An 18,094-nucleotide genomic window follows, 5' to 3' on the forward strand; every position below is an offset into this window, starting at 1 on the left:
AGTAAGAGCAATCAGCTCCGCAGCTTGGGCAGAATTCTGATTCAACCTTGCAGTCTCAACAACAGTATTCAACGTTACAACAGCATAAGCAGTAGTCACATCGCCATTCGGCAACTTAAAACATGACCCATCCACATACAAGGTACCATCCGGATCTTCCAATGGGGTGTTTTTAAGGTCCACTCGACCTTTTGTTTCCTCTTCAGTCCTCAAGTAGCAGTCATGTTCTGCTACTTCATCTGACTCTGTGCTAATTGGTAACAAAGTTGCCGGGTTCAGAACGTTACAACGTTTTATCTGAATGTGGCTTGCCAAGAGCGTCAATTCGTACCCAGACAACCTCGCACTCGTCAAGTGCTGAGTTTTCGTTCGATTCAAAAGAGTATCAACTGCATGCGGAACCATCACCGTAAGCATATTATCCATGACCAATCCTGCTGATTGTCGGATGGAGACCGCAGCTGCCGCTGTTGCTCGTAAACAACTCGGCAATGCTCTAGCTACCGGGTCCAAGGTCGAGGAAAAATATGCACATGGACGTTGCTTACCACCAAAAGGTTGCGTTAAGACACTCAAAGCACAACCTTCCCTCTCGTGAACATATAATGTAAACGGCTTACTGTAGTCAGGGGTACCTAACACAGGAGCCGAACACAATGAATCACGCAGTTCAGAAAAACCTTTCTGACATTCTTCCGTCCATGGTAAAGGAGTTGAAACATCCTTGCACGTAAGAGCCACCAATGGTTTCGCTAGCAATGAAAAATTAGGAATCCATTGCCTGCAGTACGACGTGATACCTAGAAAGGCACGCACATCTCTTTGGGTTTTTGGCACAGCCATTCGCGAAATTGCTGCAATTCTCTCTGGGGTCAATCTCCTTCCCTCCTTTGACAATAAGTGACCTAGATAGGTTACTTCTTGACAACAATATTGGAGTTTAGAAGGTGACACCTTGTGATTTAACTCACAGAGATGTTGCAGCAACGACACCGTAGCAATTTTGCAAATGTCCTGAGTATCAGCAGCCACCAATAAGTCGTCGACATATTGGATCAAGGCCGCACCGACCGGCAACCTAAACGCATCCAGTTGACCCTTCAAGGCTTGACTGTAAATAGATGGACTTTCACAGTAGCCCTGAGGAGCGCGTTTGAACCGGAAGCTACGTTCACCGAGAGAGAAACCGAAAAGGTCCCTGCTCTCCTCGGCAATCGGGATGCTGAAAAACGCATTTTTCAAGTCAATCACCGAAAACCATGATGCAGAAGCTGGAATCAGAGTCAGTAGCGCCGTGATGTCAGGCACAACGGGAAATTGAGGAACCACAATTTTATTCACCTCCCGTAAATCGATAACAAAACGATAAACAGGCGGTTTTGAAGGATCAGTACGTTTAAGAATGGGCAGCACAGGGCTGTTGCACACGTTTCCCCGAGTCTCTTCAATAACATCTTTCTCGATCAGATCATAGATGATCGCTAACAGTGCTCGTTCACCATCAAGGGAGATACGATATTGGGGAATACGTGGCAGTCGCACATTAGATTTCAACTGAACAACATAAGGGGAAATATCAAGTAGGCCCACGCCATTTGGACCCGTTGCCCACAAAGACGCAGGAAGAGAACTCAATTCCGGTGGGAGCTTATCGAGAGACAAATACATAGGAGAGACAACCCTCTCTCCTAACGTAAGCTTTACACCCGCAGGAGAACAATACAAAGTTGCGTACAAACGTTTAAGCAAATCCAGGCTCAAAAGATTTTCACCACAACCCGTAGTCAAAATCAACGGAGCTTCTAGCTCACGTGGCCCAATTTTAAGGGGCAAAGGGCGTGAAACTGGATTGCTAACAGGGGCGCCAGAGAATCCAACGGAAACATTTGTTAAGCCAGACAAAGGTGCGCCAGGGAGTTTCGAATGCATGATAGAACTTTTCGCTGCACCAGTGTCCAACAGAAAAGGCTCAACGACGCCCGATGTAGCAACTGCGACGTAAGGCCCTCTCTGATCAACCGGAACTGATACCACTCCCTCTCCTTGTCTATGGCTGTCCTAGTAATTACAGTCGTCAGTTCCCTGATCGACGTAATAATCGTCTACATTGTACTGCGCAGATCGTCCTTGCGATGATCCACGTTGATCGAAACAATTATTAGAATTGGATGAGTTATCTGAGCGATCATTCTGAGCACCACGACCTCTACCACGTGACGCCTGCTGTGAAGCACCACGACCTCCTCTAGATGAGTTACCACTATTACGTTCATTCAAAACAGGGCAATTGAATTTAATGTGTCCCTCCTGTCTACAATAAGCACATTGATTGTACCCTAACGAGGATCTCTGGGAAGAGGAGTCATTACGCAGCTGCGATCGATTCGATTGCGACTGCGATCTATTCTGTTGGGACGCATTCTGATTTGAACGCGGAGGATACGCTTGTTGCAACAACACTTTAGTTTTCAGTTCCTTCGTCTTTTTGTCAGCACGGTCGTTCTCTTCTTTCTCCCTATTCTCATAATATTGTGCCGTAGCCAATATCTGAGCCGAAGTAGAAACGGCCCATGCACTTTCCGAATTCTTCAATTTACTGCTCAAATCGGGCAATAAATTTGAAACAAATTTATCCACAAACAATCTCTGACCACCCTCGGTACCCATATCTTGTCCACTATGGTCGATGAATGCTTCCTCGAACCTCGTAAAGAAGTCGGAAACACTCTCATCTTTCTTCTGCTTACAGGCTGACAATTTGTCCCAGTTTACCCTCATAGCTGGCATAAGCGTTTTCATTAATGTTATTATTCGTTGAGGAAGAGCAGTAATCAACTGGTCGGGTTTAGTAGCAACCACTTGTCCGGCATCTGCCGCTACAATGGCAGCCCAATCACCGCCTAATTCAGCCGGATGATTTTCCTGCCGAATCTTAGCCCATACCGGTTGCGGTACGACATTGCCGAACAACATATCGATGTCGGCAAGATTCATTACCGTAGCATCTACGAGCTGCGATAATTCCTTATAATACCCTGTAGGATTTTTGCGTGGATCAGGCAAAGATTGCTTCACCTGTAGCACTTCCGATCGTTTCCATGGGAGATGTATCCACACTTTCTGGAAATGCGCCAATACCGGGGGTTGAGCATTAGGATCAGCTGGTATCCAAACCGGCGGAACTTCACGCATAGGATATTGGCCAGACTCGTCTGGTTGTTTTTCAATATCCTCAACAAACAATGCATGAGGGATCGGAGCGGGACGAAGAGATAGCAACCGCTCGACAGCACGTCGAACGTTGGTATCCACTATCAGCCCACTTGCGAACTGAAGCTGGAGATCAGACAGAGCGGCGAGCACCTCGTCAGGCGCATCGGCCGCTATTTGATCATAAAGGAACTTGCACATTTCATTAAACACATATCTCTGGGTTGGTATATTGAATTGACAAAATGTATTGAGGACAACACGGGGTGGACACCTAAGAGGGTTTACCATCCAACCCATCGCCATATTATATAACGCAACGCGTTCTCTGTTTCCAGGAAGCTGACTACGTCTCTGAGGACCATCAGAACCAGCGGACCCATGAACAGGTCCGAGCGAATGAAAGAAGCTAGCCGCAAGAGGAGAATTGCGACTACGAACAGAAGGAGAAGCATACGATACAGGACTAACAAGAGAAGGAGTAGAAACAGTAGCAACAGCAGGGGTTAACAAAACAGGAGCAGTAGCAGGAGCAGTAGCGGGAACAGGAGTATGTGGAAGCGGAGGAGCAGTAGGAATAGAAACAGGCAAAGGAGCAGGAACAGTCGGAAGAACGGGTGCAGGTTGAGGAACAGGCGGAGGAATAGGCGGAAGAATAGGTACGGCAGGGACCACAGGAGCTACGGTACCCTGTACGTACGGAGGTGGCGACTTCATAAGATAAGACATTAAGGGATCCTCAACTGGCTCTTCCTTCGTTTCCGACTCCGTAGGCAAAGCAGGGTAACATTTATCTACAGTCATACGCTGTAATCGGTCAAACACTTCCTTATCCTTAACCTCCTTATCTCGCTGAAATTGCTCTGCTTTCTTCACTATGGTAGCAACATTATCTCGCTGATTACGTTTAGTCTGTCTGATTTCTTTCTGTCGGGCTTCTTTGCGCCACAACCGAAAGGCATCAAACATGGCCGGCCTTGACTTTCTTTCGAACAATTTAATCTCTAGATTATCTAAGATCGGGGCCTCGAAGCTACCATGAGGTGGCCAACGAAGGTCGCCGTCCTTTTTCGTGTATTTAATCCAGTAATCGTTAAAGGTAATTGGGCCTAGCCCATGCTTACTATAGAGCTCATAAGTGGGAGTTCCAACCGGAGGTATCGGACACGAGTCCTCCAGTCGGGAATCCGTACCACAAGGTCTGAAACAACTAAACAAAGTACTGCGACCAGGCATCTTGCACACTAGCCGAGTTTCACAAACTTCAAGGGTTACGGGATTTACCAAGTCCCAACAAAGAACAAAACCCTCAGTTTTTGGCGGCTGCAGTCGTCAAACAACACAACAAAGTACGCTAGCAAAGTGTCACCGACAAAAACACTCACACAGCGCTAACAAAAAAAACACTCGCTAAAGTGTCAACAACTAAGAACTATGGGAGCGACCCACAAATACTTAACTCAAAAATCGATGGCGTCACCAGGAAGGCCCGTCAATCGTCTCGCTATACCAAGGTCTACGCCAGGCGCCAAAACAGGTCTACAGTCAGGGCAGCAGTCCGTCGCAGCCGTCCGGAGGCGGGAATCTTCGCGGGAAAAGTCTTCGGGCCACTTATTTCGACAACAGGATCGATGAAGCGGAGTGCACCTTCCCTCGGAGATTTCACACGAAGTTCCTCACGATCGTCGGGCTTGGACCGGTACCACTGATGCAGCCCCACGTGGGCGCCAACTGAAGGACTGGGTTCTTTAAGACCCAGCGGTGCCAGGGCACAACACCTGAAACCTTCGTGGGTAACCTGCTCCGGCGTACGAATCACAGAGACACGGGACACTTCCTTCGACGTCAAAGATTCAAGGTTTATTTGCTGCAGGGAACACAGATATCACGACAAGTACACCACGTGCAACTTGGGGAGACTGCTTCAAATGGGTTCTGTGGATCGCTCCTTTTATACAGTTTTTACCCATAGGATAACATGGCACACAAAAGTTTACAACCCGGTTCCCATCATTATCCCCCAGAGGGGTCGCTTTGGTCACTTTGAAACACATGAGGTCCGGAACATAAGTGCGGAAACATTTGGCGGTTCCCAACTGTAAAAACCATCTTCCCACCATTAGCGAATTCCAATCAGCAGTAAAACAGATCGAAATAGGAACAAGGACAGGTGTAGAGGAAGACGGAGACAGTGGGGAGATCGGAAAGGGTGTAAAAGGGGAGGTATCGGGAAACACGAGATGCAGGCATCAAAGGGACGTGCCTAATGAGATGCACGGCTGAGACAATAAGTCCGTGCGGCGAGATGAGCCTCGAGCGGCGCCATCTGCCTTACAGTAGCAACCCCCTCGTCATAAAGACACTCACAAAGAACATGTGTCTTCCGCAAATATCTTGGGAGTCCCAGGGTCGCGAAGCGGACAACGTCCGTTCGCTGGCTACTTGAGGGCAAGAGACAAAATGGATGCCGTATCTAATATGGAACCCGTGGGTACAGATGAAAAACCCACATAACAAACGAACGGTTTAAGTTAGCACAGCGAAACTGCGCACACTTACTAAACTCGTCATTTGCGGTTCATAGATACCAGACTCGACCATATTCGTGCGAGTCGAAAACACCACTTACAATTGTCACGGAACCTCACCCTAAACTCTAAATAAGGCCTTAGTTACTTTTAATTTTTTGGAGCTCAAAAACCTCCAGCAGGAAAGCCAGGAAGCAGTAGGGTGCACCTCAGGAGTTGGCATCACACCTTGCCCAGATATCCATGAGGGGAACCCTTTTCCTTTTGGAGAAGTTTCAATTGGTCACTTTAAGTTCTCCCTGGACCTTATTGGCAACACTTATAGTCCAGGACCAACTCCAGCAGAGGCCACCAGCAAAGTCCAGCCAGGTTCCACTTGCCACTGGTCAACTAGTCATTCATCAAATAAACCTCTTGCAGCTGTTGAGATCCATTTAGCCATAAACAAGGTTAAGTGACCTTTGGAATACAAATTTCAGTCCTGGGCACAAGAGAAAACAGGTCCAGCGAGTTCAGTCTCCACACAGGTCACAAACAGCATGTCCAGTGCTCTTTCATTTTTCCGCAAGTGAAATGAAATGAAATACCAGCATTTGTAAAGCGCACAGCTACCTCCGGAGAGGTGTGCGGTGCTGGAGGCCATCAGGAAGATTAAGCAAGCTATTTCCCAGAGTCACATGGTGCTGGGCTAACCTACCGCCGGCAATCGAACCATGAACCTCATGTCCCGAGTCAGTCACCCTGACTGCTGCGCCACACCTCTTCCAAGTTCAGATGTGTTATGAAGATCTGTGGGTGAAATGCTACTTTTTGATCAATTCTCCCACCAGTAGTTGGGGGCTACTCCGGGTCACTCTGTAACCAATGGGTATAAGTCCCCATGGGTAACATATTTTTCTCTTCCAGCACATATTGTTTTTTTACTGTAAACTATTGCAAAGTGCACTATTCTTAGTGAAATCCAAAATTGCAGAACCTTTTTGATCCTGGACTCAGAGGAGTGTGTCTAAGGTAATGAACTTATGCTCAATTACACCAAACTGGTCTGGCTCGTTCCACTGAGCCAGTAGGGCTAAAGTGTATCATGCAATCAAAATACCCCTTTCCTTTAGGCTTCCCTTAGCTCTCAAGCATACAAGAATAGGCCTCCACCTGTGCCCTTTCAATTTAGTGAAGTTCTTGGACCCTCTTCAACTGCCCTTCTTGGGTTGTGCTGGAACACATACATCATGCAGGCCATCCTGCCAGACCCAAGATATTGTCTCTGCTCTGAGAGCAATATTTCACACCTCATCAAAGGGACATACTGACAGGTGCACCCGTTGACTTAACGTTTAGGCAAGCAAATTATAACTTACTAAGAGTTACTGATCCTGTATATTTAGAATCTAAAATCAAATTTCACCATTGAGTGGGTTTTTTAAAAAAATTGAAAAAAAGTGTTTCAATGCATGTTGTAGTATGTGCTTCGGCAAAGCTACAAAAATAGTATTTTAATTGTAATTTAACTTTTCTAACGGAATACGCCACAACCCAATGAAATGAATATAGCTTTTGGGCACAATAGAAAATTTGAAAGCCTATTGTATGCATGTTCTATTTTTAAATGCAGTGCACTCTATTATGTGGGCTTCAGCTGTTAATTTCTGTGGCTTATTCGATGTTAGAAAGTAGGGCTCCCCCCTGTCAAAAGAGTTATTTTGACAGGTCTGCGTGCAGGTTTAACCGCTACAGCAGTAAGGCCACACTAGTAGTCTTGAGGCCATGTTTACCTGGCAGGCCTGTCAATGGTACAAAAAAAGTTTGGGCTGTCCCTGCTGTACACAGGTGTCATTTAACTTCCATGCACTTAGTGCATTTTCTGCATGATATACACTAGACTTTAAAGGAAAGTTAAATGTGCCATTTGGGCATTAGGTCATTTGGTCCTGCTTAAGGGATCAGAGCCCATGTGCTAGATACTGGAAAGAAGTGCCCTAGAGCTGCGTTTTCAAGAACCAGCAACACTAGTCCATAAAAAATAAGGGAGACCAGGCCAAAAGAGGCCTTTTTCACATTATCTCATTTAGTTATGTTCTTAGTAAATAATTAAAAAAATTAAAACTGTGACGATAATTGTATTTTCCTATGAGATTTTGGAGCTTGTATAGAGTACAATTATTTGACACTATGAGGAGAAAAAATAATATGTGTATAATACACAAACAGTCCCCATTTGGGAGAACTAGCATTGGAAAGTTCCCACCTTTAGCTCATTTAGCACACTCTATTTGGTGGAGTAAGTAGCGAAGGCTACTTGGGATATGCTTTGTGCTGTAAGTTGTGAGCCTACTTGAGGTACGCTTTGTGGTGTAGGTGGTAGCATGTCCCCATGAACTCAACTCTCTTTTTGGGGATCATTGTTTAACATCCTCAAGTGTAGATTTCTGTAGGCAATCAAGGCATAGTTTCCCTACATTGTATGTTGTTACTATCCCAGGATGCTGTCTTTGAACATATCTTGGGTCTGGCCTATTGATAGTGAAACCCTGTGTTTTGTTCAGGAATCAATCGTGACAGTTATTTGTGTCTGTGGGCCAGATCAACCATTTTTCTATTCTAGATCTGATCTGTTGTGATGCAAAATATTATGTACGTCGACCTTCCCCCTCGTAGTGCTATTACTAGTAGGTACAGGTATGGTTGGTGTCTTCATGTCCTTGATCTTGGTTAACCCAAGGCAAGACGTTTGTTGGACAGTGTCATTCAAAAACATAATTTGCTCAGGGATGACACATGCTCTAAACAAAGCTTCTACCTCCTGCACTTGCCAATCTTTTGTACCCCAGAAAGTTTTTGTCTCAATGTTGTCTTTCAAAAAGTCGAAACCCTGTCTAGACATCTGGGCAATAAAGGCTGCAGAATAAATCTGTTTCTTATTGGTTAACATATTTTTCGTTCCTGTTTTGTTAATATTTTTAAAGTAAAATGATTCAACATTTGAGAAATTGAACCCTGAAAAATATGGAAATGTAATTGCAAAAGTTTTTGACCTACCCATTGAAGGTGTAGGACAATGTTCCCATTGGTTATACATATATACATTTCTAGGCAGTGCTGATTTGTGCAAGAAATGATGACCATTGTGGTTATAACAATACATTTGTTCATAGTCTGATGAACCCTCAAAATAATCATGATTTGTGAATACTGCAGACATTTCTAGATCTGACATCATATTATTAACAGTTTCGAAGTCCCAATCATCAGAAAAGTTACTAGAGGTAATAAAGTCACTTAATGAAATCTTGAATAAGTGTGGAATGTTCAACAGCTCCGACAGGCCATAAATGTCATATTCAGTTCTGTCCCAAACTATACCATCTGGTATAGGAACGGCTGTGATGTTTACTGCTGACAAGTCTCTTTGTTCACGATGGGATGATTTGTGTGGCTGGAGAAGTAAGTTCACTCTTTTACTTGCTGTGTCCATTTGAATATAACTTCCATTTATCAGCATACCCAGAGTTATTACCAGAACTAACCAAAGAAGAAAGAAGAATATTCCCCAAAAAAGCCATAGTCCAATCCATAGTGAAACCAGATACGTCCTTTTCAGGAGATGAAAAAAGTCTGTTGCTTGTTCTTTGAAAGTTCTTTTTGCTGGCGTTGTTTCAGGTTCACTGGGATCCTCAGAAAATGTATCAGAGTTACTAAAATGGCCAGAGGCAGTTCTGTCAATGGTTGGTATTGCATCCTGATTTGTCGAAATCACTGGAACCACTTGATCACTTGTTACTTCGTTGTAGATGGGTGCATCAGGATGAACTGTTATTTGGGTCTCAAGAGGAACAAGTTCCATAGCTTTGTTGCTTAGTCCTACATTTCTTACTGTAGAATCTTCAAAGGTGATGAGTCTCTCAGTTTGAACCTCTTGGATTGTAGCTAGAGGAGTGTGTCGGCTACATTGGCGGAGTCCACTTGGCCTACTGCTTAGTATTGGCCACATAGTGTGGTTTGATCAGGTCGATGGACACAAATCGGTTCTCCTTTTTACCAGCAAGGGGCGACAGTATCAATGTTCTTGTTCTATGGATTGCTAAAACAGGTACTGGTTGTCTGTAGGAAGGCCCAAATTCCTTCTTGTCCATGATCTTTTCTCTGACTAGATCACCAAGCTTTGGGATACAGTCAGGCCTTGCTGGGACAGTTGTTTTTTTCCACTGGTGGGTGGCTTCAGGAATACGTTGCTTTGTTTTGATCTTAGTTCATTTAAGTCCTGTAAAACAGCCAAACAATCTTTGATATCAAATTTCTTATGTTCCACCACCGTTCCATGACAATCAAGGTCTGGAACCAACATTCTTGTCCCAAATAGGACCTCATATGGAGTGATACCCCCTAGAGAACTTCTTCACAAATTGTTAAGACTACGATGTTTGACCCACCCATCACCCGAACCTACATACTCTAGCTGTTATAGACTGCTTTATGTCCCGTTTTTTTCTTTCCACAACAGAATTTTCCTCAGGATGGAATGGAGAAGAGTTCCGCAATGCAACGCCCAAACTGGCCATGGCTTCTTTGTAAGATCGAGAGCTAAATGCAGGGCCCTGGTCAGTGTAGTGTACTTATTGCATATGTGCCGATAAAGACTCACAAATCTTTTATAATAGTTCGTGCGTCAGCCGAGCGCTGAGGCCACATCCAAAGGAACCTTGACTTAGTGTTTGTGGGACTGCATTCGTCTATTAGGACGCCTGCATGTAGATAGTCTAATGCTGTCTAACAATGGTGTCTGTACTGGGCTGGCTATGCTATAGTCAGGTATCTGGGGGCATTATGTACTGAAATCTCTATTGCAGTTTATGCAGTTCATGATGAAAATGCGTGTATGTGTAGTAATCCCTGGCCACCAGTACATCTTTTTCAAAGCTAATATTGTTTTAGAGATCCCCTGATGTATCAGACCCTCTCCCAGATGTGCTTAAAAAATCAAAGCTGTTCTATGTTCCATGTTTGGAATTACCCTATCCCCCACTCCAGGGATTTGAGCAAACGGAACGCTGTTCGCATCAATTATATATGAGTGTTTGAGTGGAAACATTTTAGGTAACTCTGCACCGGTGCCTTTGCATGCATCATTGACAGCCAGTATTATTTCACTGTCTAATTTCACGTTTGCACAGCCCCCTGCACGGTTTCATCAGCCAATGAATTCCCTTCAACGTGAACGGCATCACGTTGATGACTCAGCGCGTGTATCACGTGAATGTTTTGTAGTCCATTTCACAACTGGACTACTTGTTCCCAAAGCGTTTTATGCTTGACTGTGCCACCTTTTGCATCTTTGAAACCGTTTTGAAGCTAATTCTGTAAATACACAGTAGAAGGAATCGTACACTATGAGTGTGGGGAAATCACGATCCGTATTTTCAAGTGCCATGATGAATGCTTTTAGATCAACTTGCTGAGCTGTACAATCTCCTAGAGATTGCGTTTTTGTGACCATAATTCTAAATTTGCCATCGTGTATACGACCTTTAACGATCGCACATGCAGCACTATAAGCTTGTTTAACCTCCGTAGTGGGTTGTGCTGATCCGTCAGTATAAATTATACATTCATACTCTTCTAGAAGTAGAATTTCAGCAAGCACAGGTCATTCTTGTTCGTTTTGCAGGAATGCTTGTGCTTTCAAGCAAGGATCAAAAACATATTCAACATCAGTTGCAGCAAGAGAATTAACCAATTGTATCCATGTTGGATGTAAAGCTTTAGCATTCGGAATGCTCGCTTTAGTCACTGCCTCTAAGGCTGGTACAGGAATTACGACCATTATGCGTCTCCCAGTGCTAGTGCTCTTTCTTTTGCTACAACGGTTTGAACTGCTGTCAGAATTTTTTCTGTAGAATTGAATTTCATTTCTGCTTGTGTGTACAAATGCGATTTGTATGCAATTGGTACTTTTTCACTTTCATTAAAAGTTAATTAGGTGAATCCGCATTGACCCGGAATTATTCGGACAATTCAGTTGCGAACATTTACGCTTGTTTGTAAATGTTTTGTTGCTAACATGTCTGTTTGAAGTGAACGCAAAATTTCTGTGTGTACTTTAGTCCAATTTACTGTTTTTAATTCAGGTTTGAATAATTCGTAGAGAGGTTTAACCCTTTCTGCGTAGTTTAGAATGTAAATTCAGGAAACCTAGAAATGACTGTAAGTTTTTCAGAGTTTTTGGAGGTTGGAGCAGCGCACACGTTTCTAAAAATTTCGCTGCCAGGCTTTTGCCTTCACTTGATAGTTCATATTCTAGAAAAAGGACGCTGAGATGGGCAATTCTTGATTTTTTAAAAATTGAATTTATACCCTTCAGAGGCGAAACCCAATATATTGGTGTTTACCCTGTTCAAGTGCCTGTTCAGGTCATCGTCTGTCAGATAGATATCATCGACATATGACAATGCCTCGTCATCATAAGTTTGGAGTAACTCTGTTACCCTGGCTGAAAATAATCCTGGACTATTCTTGAATCCTTGATGGAGACAACAGAAGTGACGCTGTGTCCCCATTATTGAGAAAGCAGTCAAATTCCTACTTTCAGGTGCAATGTTTTGACAAAAGAAAGATATTTTATATGCCCAATGTTATTCATTAATGCTGTACTGTGTGCATATTGCACTGCAAATGTTTTGCAACAAGAGTTTAGGTGTCTGTAATCCAAAATTAGACGATATGTATTGTCTTGTTTTGAAACAGAAAGCAAAGGATTGTTCATTGATGAGGTGAATGTTTCAAACACCCCTTGGTATTCAAGTTGATCTAAAATTTCCCTGACCTGTTTTTTAGCTTCTTGCTTAATTGGATACTGCCTTTGTGCAGTTGGTTGATTTTTTAACTGGATTTTATGGTGAGGTGAGTCCTCATCCCATCCTTCATGATATTTGTATTATGATGGGGCTAGAGCAACTGCCCGTTTCCTGGCATAAGTATATTTTAAATGTACTGGAATATGGTGAGAGAAGGCTGGCATATTGATGTCATCGCCATGTGGGCACTCCCTGACAAATTCTGGTGGCTAGTCTTGTTCAGCTAGAAGTATATCATAACCCTTTGAAAGTCACTCCCAAAAGAGTCACCTGCTAAAAACCGAATAAAGAAATACTTGACTTGACTTGAGTGCTTTCACTTTCCTTGGTATGTCTCCCTCCATCTGGAGTGTTATTTCATACAACCTATGCGGAGAAATGACCCTGGTATCTGCAGTTTCAACAATGGCTTCATTCAAGTCTCTGTCTCCAGAAGTCCCTTTAGGTTCTGGGGAACTATTGATACTTCTGCTGCACTGTCCAACATTGTCTGAGCCCATTCTCCGTTCTTGAGTTGCGTCCTGAAGATCCTCGGCATGTCTGATTTTTAGACCTGCTACCTTCTTTTTGGTGAATTGAGGTTTTTGTTTGCTTTTCTGAACGTGTTGATCGTCTTTGGACTTCACACATTCTTCTTTGTTTACTGACTGTCCTCTTCTTTCGGATGTCTGCGACAATATCAGAAAGGTACGAGAGGAATGTGTATCAGTAACTTGATACCTGTCAGGTTTTCTCAAATTATCCCTATTCCGGAGGTTGTACCTCCTTTCAGAGGGCTCCTTTTGAGGAGACCTACCTCGGGATTGAGAATCTTTCTCTTTTGAAAGTTGTGCATTATTTTCCCACTTCTTTTTAAAAGAGGTAGGAGTACTTTTAGTGAAGACCTTTTCAGGACTTTCAGACAGTTGTAGTTTAACTGGTTTCCCACCCAAACTGTCTCTGCCTAATTCTTCATATGGATTTCCAATTATTCTGGTTAGTTCTTGTGGTTGTTCTGTTACTTCAAATTCCCTTAACTTCTGGTGGATTGCCACTGCTGCTGCTTCTCCTTTAATATTATTTAATATTATTGTTGAGACCTGGGTGACATTTTTCAGTAACTTCATACCTAAATTCAGAGCAGGCTCTGCCCCGTATTTGTTTTGAATCTGGTTCATGGCGTCAGGTATTACCTCCATAGACAGAACACCATGGGCCTTATTTATGAAGGACTTGCGCCACAGGTGCGTCACTTTTAACATGGGAAAAAGTGACGCACCGGCGGCGCAAGTCCTTCATAAATAAGGCCCCATGTGTTTTAGTGTAGATTGCAGCGAAGACTGTGCCCCAAGTGGTGCAGTCTTCCAGATGTCGTGTTATCCCCATTGGCAAACAGATTGTTAGAATTTTATGTTTGTCATAGGGACTGGTATTTGGAAATACCGCTTCGATTTGAGTAATTTTCGGAGCTATCCAGAATGGAATTTGTTCACGTTTTGCGGGTAGTTTATCCATGACTGCGTATAAAGCCTGTGGTGTAATTTTTAGTGTATTCCCCTGTTGAGAGGTTTGTTGTGTAATAACTATTGGAGGTTGGACTGTGAATGTCCGCATGACATATTGGACCAATTGTCTTTAGATTTTGATTAACTCTTAGAGTTGGGTAAGTAATTCTACATCTGTCATGTCTTCGATTTCAGGATGAGATGTATAACCTGCTGAAACCGGCCATGTTGCTCCTTGTCTACCTAGTGGACCGAGCCTGGTAATGTGATTTAATTGTTTTAGGACACCTTTAAACCAGAGCTCATGCTCCGGGTATGTGAGTGAAATTTCAATATCCTCGAAAGGAATATATTCCTCTGGTGGCTTATCTTCTTTGTAGAAGTGAAACAAATGTGTTACTGGATTTGATTCTGGGAATACTATCCATGAATAGAATAAGTCTGTCTCGTGATATTCATGTGCCTCTATCACAAAAACTGCTCTACCACCTCTTGATGTTAGGCCATGTTATATAAGTTTTAGAGTGATGGCTCTCCTTAAATTTGGAGGAATGATTATAGCATTCTCATCGTTTTCAGTAAAACCTGTTAAGTTAAAAGCTGATACGGCCTTGTCGCCCTCAGCTCCATTGGTTTCGGTGTTGTTGCCATTTTCGGTCATTGTGAAATTAAAGTTGCAGAGCATGTTTCAAGGGAACAAAGATAAGGTGCACAATATTTTTGGAACACTGTATCCTTCAACGTTGAACAAACCAAAAAGCTAATACATAGGATTTTTCATCCTACTAAGCTATGGTGGATATTATCTCTACCCACTCCAGATGTCTACTGGAGTATTATGAGTAGAGGGTCTCTGAGAAAAGCACGACTGAGTTACTTCAGTATCTAGCGTTAAAATAGTACCTTACCAAACCATTGGGCGCAATGTAGTGTAGTTCCTATATCCCTGATAGGCTAGTCTGCGCATTGGAATAATATACACTATAGTTTTGACCTAGGACTGAGGTCAGTATGTCTCTATCGAGTACATTAAACGTAATTACTTGTTTGTGCCAGCTAACTCAGAGGTCACTAGAAACTTTCTTGAATGAACAATAAGGGATTAGTTTCTGACAACTCCCTTGGCTCTTGAAGGACTCAGGACTAAAGTGGACTTATTTCCCCAACAAGTAGCGCACCAGGATGCCTCGGAGCTCAAGTTATGCTTTTCTCAGAGACTAAGGGGCAGATTTATGTTAACTGGCGCATCCCCAAGGATGCGCCAGTTAACGTGCGCCACAGTGCGCCACAACTCCGCCACCCATGGCCATTGACTTTCAATGCCATTCAGACGTTCCATATGATACATTTTTCTTTCTGGGGGCGGAGCGGGAACATATTCGGAGCTTATGAAAGTGTTATATCTATGTCGTTGTTCTAGAATTATTTGTATTAACTTGGTACTTAGACCTCTCCATCTATCCATGAGTAGTGCTTCTAATGTTTCGTGTAAGGGACCTGGGTCAGAATGTTGGTTTCTGTATTTCGTGAGGAGGTGCTGAATCATGTATACACCTGCTAATTTCTGCTCGTCTGGGGAAAGGTTCAGGAATGTCTGCGCTACGGTGTCATCATTGTATATATCCGTATTGTCAGTCCATAATATGGCTGACCGGGCTAGTTCTTGTTCATCCATAGAATTGAGTACATGGTACCCCATTCTCTCTCGGAGCCTTTTATCAGTCTCCTGGAACTGATGTTCAGAAGAATTCGGGTTTGTTAAGGCAGAGAGAAAAACTCTCTTGCTTTCTGGACGAGTGCCTTTCCTAAGGTAAGTTCCCTTACCTACATACGCTATAGTGTCTGTAGTCCTTTCTGGTTCTTCAGGTTCTTCTTCCTCCTCGGAGGAAGCCTTTTCTTTCTCTTCTTTGTGTATGTCTATCACTTCTTTTCTTATTTTCCTGTACATACTGGCTATGCAAGTCCCCTTGTCGTGTTTTCCTTCAGATATATTTTGACCCCACTTGTTCAGTGCATCTAATTCACTCTGATCTGTCCCAGGCCTGTCTCGTTCTCTTATTAGGCAATTTATGAAAAAACGTAGTATCTGTGCTTGAACGTCAACTTTCTGATGCTCCATGGCATCCTTAATACTGTCAGGGTCTTTCCCAGTCTGAACAAACTGATATATTCTATCTAAGCGCTCCTTCATTCCTGCAAAGCACAGCAGGAAATCAGTAGCAGATCTTAACCGTAGTGATGCCATCATCATTCTATCGTCTTTGCCGGGTACTGGATCATATCTGCAAACTGAAAGGTTTTCTTTGAGTATGTCGAGGCGGGGTGATTTGAACGTGAAAGGACTCTGCATATCCTTAAGGTTAAATCTGTGCGTTAATGGCGGGGTCCGGAGACCCCCGGTCGCACCTCCTGAGGCGGAAGCTTGGACATTATCTCTCTGTGGAGTCTGTATCTGAACTTGAATTTGTCTTTTAGTAGGGTCAGGTAGACGTGGTTTCGGTAGATCAATTTTAGGTACGGGAAGTGGTGGAGGTGGTGGAACAGGAGGAATCTGTTGTGGTACTGGCGGAATATGATCTTGGGGCGGGTTACCACCCCCGTCCCTGTCGTTAGGCAGGGCGCGGACAGGCAGATTGGTGTAAGCGGGTGCTACATCCTCTAGATAGGAATTCAGGAATATGTCTTTAGTGGTCCTATGAGTTACTTTAGTTGGAACCAACGGTGGCGGCAGATTGTTCGGTATTTCTGAAATGGCCTCAGGCGAACCCTCGGCCGCGAGATACATACCGTTTACGAGATTGTTTCGTGCGCGGTCTACTTGCTCTGATTTTACTCGGATCCCTTCAGAAACTAATTCGTTTTCTTGGGCTTTATCTGATTCCTTGAGTCTGTCTTCTCTACGTAGTTCTTTTTCAGCACGCTTATGTGATTCCTTACGCCAAAACTCTATGGCGTCTTTCTGAGATTGTCTGGCTTTCTTTTTCCATAGTGCTTCCTCTACCTTCATGATGCACTCGGCATCCCATGTTCCGGTAACAGGCCATCTGTGTCTTTCGTCTAGATGTTTAGTATACTCGGCCCATAAATCTAGATATAATATGGCATCTATGCCATGCTTATGGTACATAAAATTTCCTGGAGTGTCCCTAGGGGGGATAGGAATTTCTTCCTCTAGTATCCCTTTCCTAGTTCCTATCTGCTTTAACTTGTTGAAAAACGGCATCTTGTTTACTCAGTACTGAATGCTCAATCCTTGCTACTTAATACTGGATACAGCTAGTTATACAAGAACACAATAATACACATTAAAAACAGTCACACTCATACCACGACATTAATCACATGAAAAGACATTTGAGACATATATGACTACCCCCTATACCGGATGTACTGCTAAACAGCACAGATACACTGCTAAAACAGTGCAGAAACTTGAAATAACGGATGTACTGCTAAACAGTACAGATACACTGTCTAAAAACAGTGCAGACCGGACTTGTGTACCCAAACCCGTCTAGATACGTCCCAGCAATGGTACTCACCGGGAAGCACGGAAACAGAAGGCCTCGGAAAACTCGACTGGACTGGACTCGACTCGACACGTGGATACTTCGGAAAACTTCGGAAAACTTCGGAAAACTGGTGGGCCTCTTGACACCTCGGACCTTGCTTCTTTCGGCTAGGCTCTGGTCGGGATCCTCCGCACTCCTCACCGCCTCGTCTGGGTACTGATCGCAGTCTTCGTCACCTCCGTGGGCCAGAGGGAGATACAGGAAATCCTGCCGGTACGCGTAGTTTCCTTCTAACTGATGGCAGGGGACAGAGCTTGCAACGCACCAACCGGCGCGTGAGGTGGGGGAGGGGTCCCTATTCGGGCGCCAAAATGTGGCGCATTGCTGGAGTTGCGTCGCAAGCGCGACGCAGCTCCAGCAAGGCTCGGGGGTGCCGCATCTACACAATGCTGCATCAAGACCTACGCCTGCTTCAAGCAGGCGTAGGGTTTTGACGCAGCATTGGCCTGAAA

The 18,094-nt window shown here is 43.9% G+C and overlaps 1 protein-coding gene across 1 annotated transcript in view; it reads left to right on the forward strand.

Annotated features, from left to right (window-relative positions):
- Nucleotides 1-18,094, forward strand: part of GABRA3 (gamma-aminobutyric acid type A receptor subunit alpha3) — a 1,805,986-nt gene that overhangs the window by 918,451 nt on the left and 869,441 nt on the right. The window lies entirely within an intron of this gene.

Source organism: Lissotriton vulgaris, chromosome 4_1 (assembly GCF_964263255.1).
Source record: "Lissotriton vulgaris chromosome 4_1, aLisVul1.2, whole genome shotgun sequence".
Classification (NCBI taxonomy): Eukaryota; Metazoa; Chordata; class Amphibia; order Caudata; family Salamandridae; genus Lissotriton; species Lissotriton vulgaris.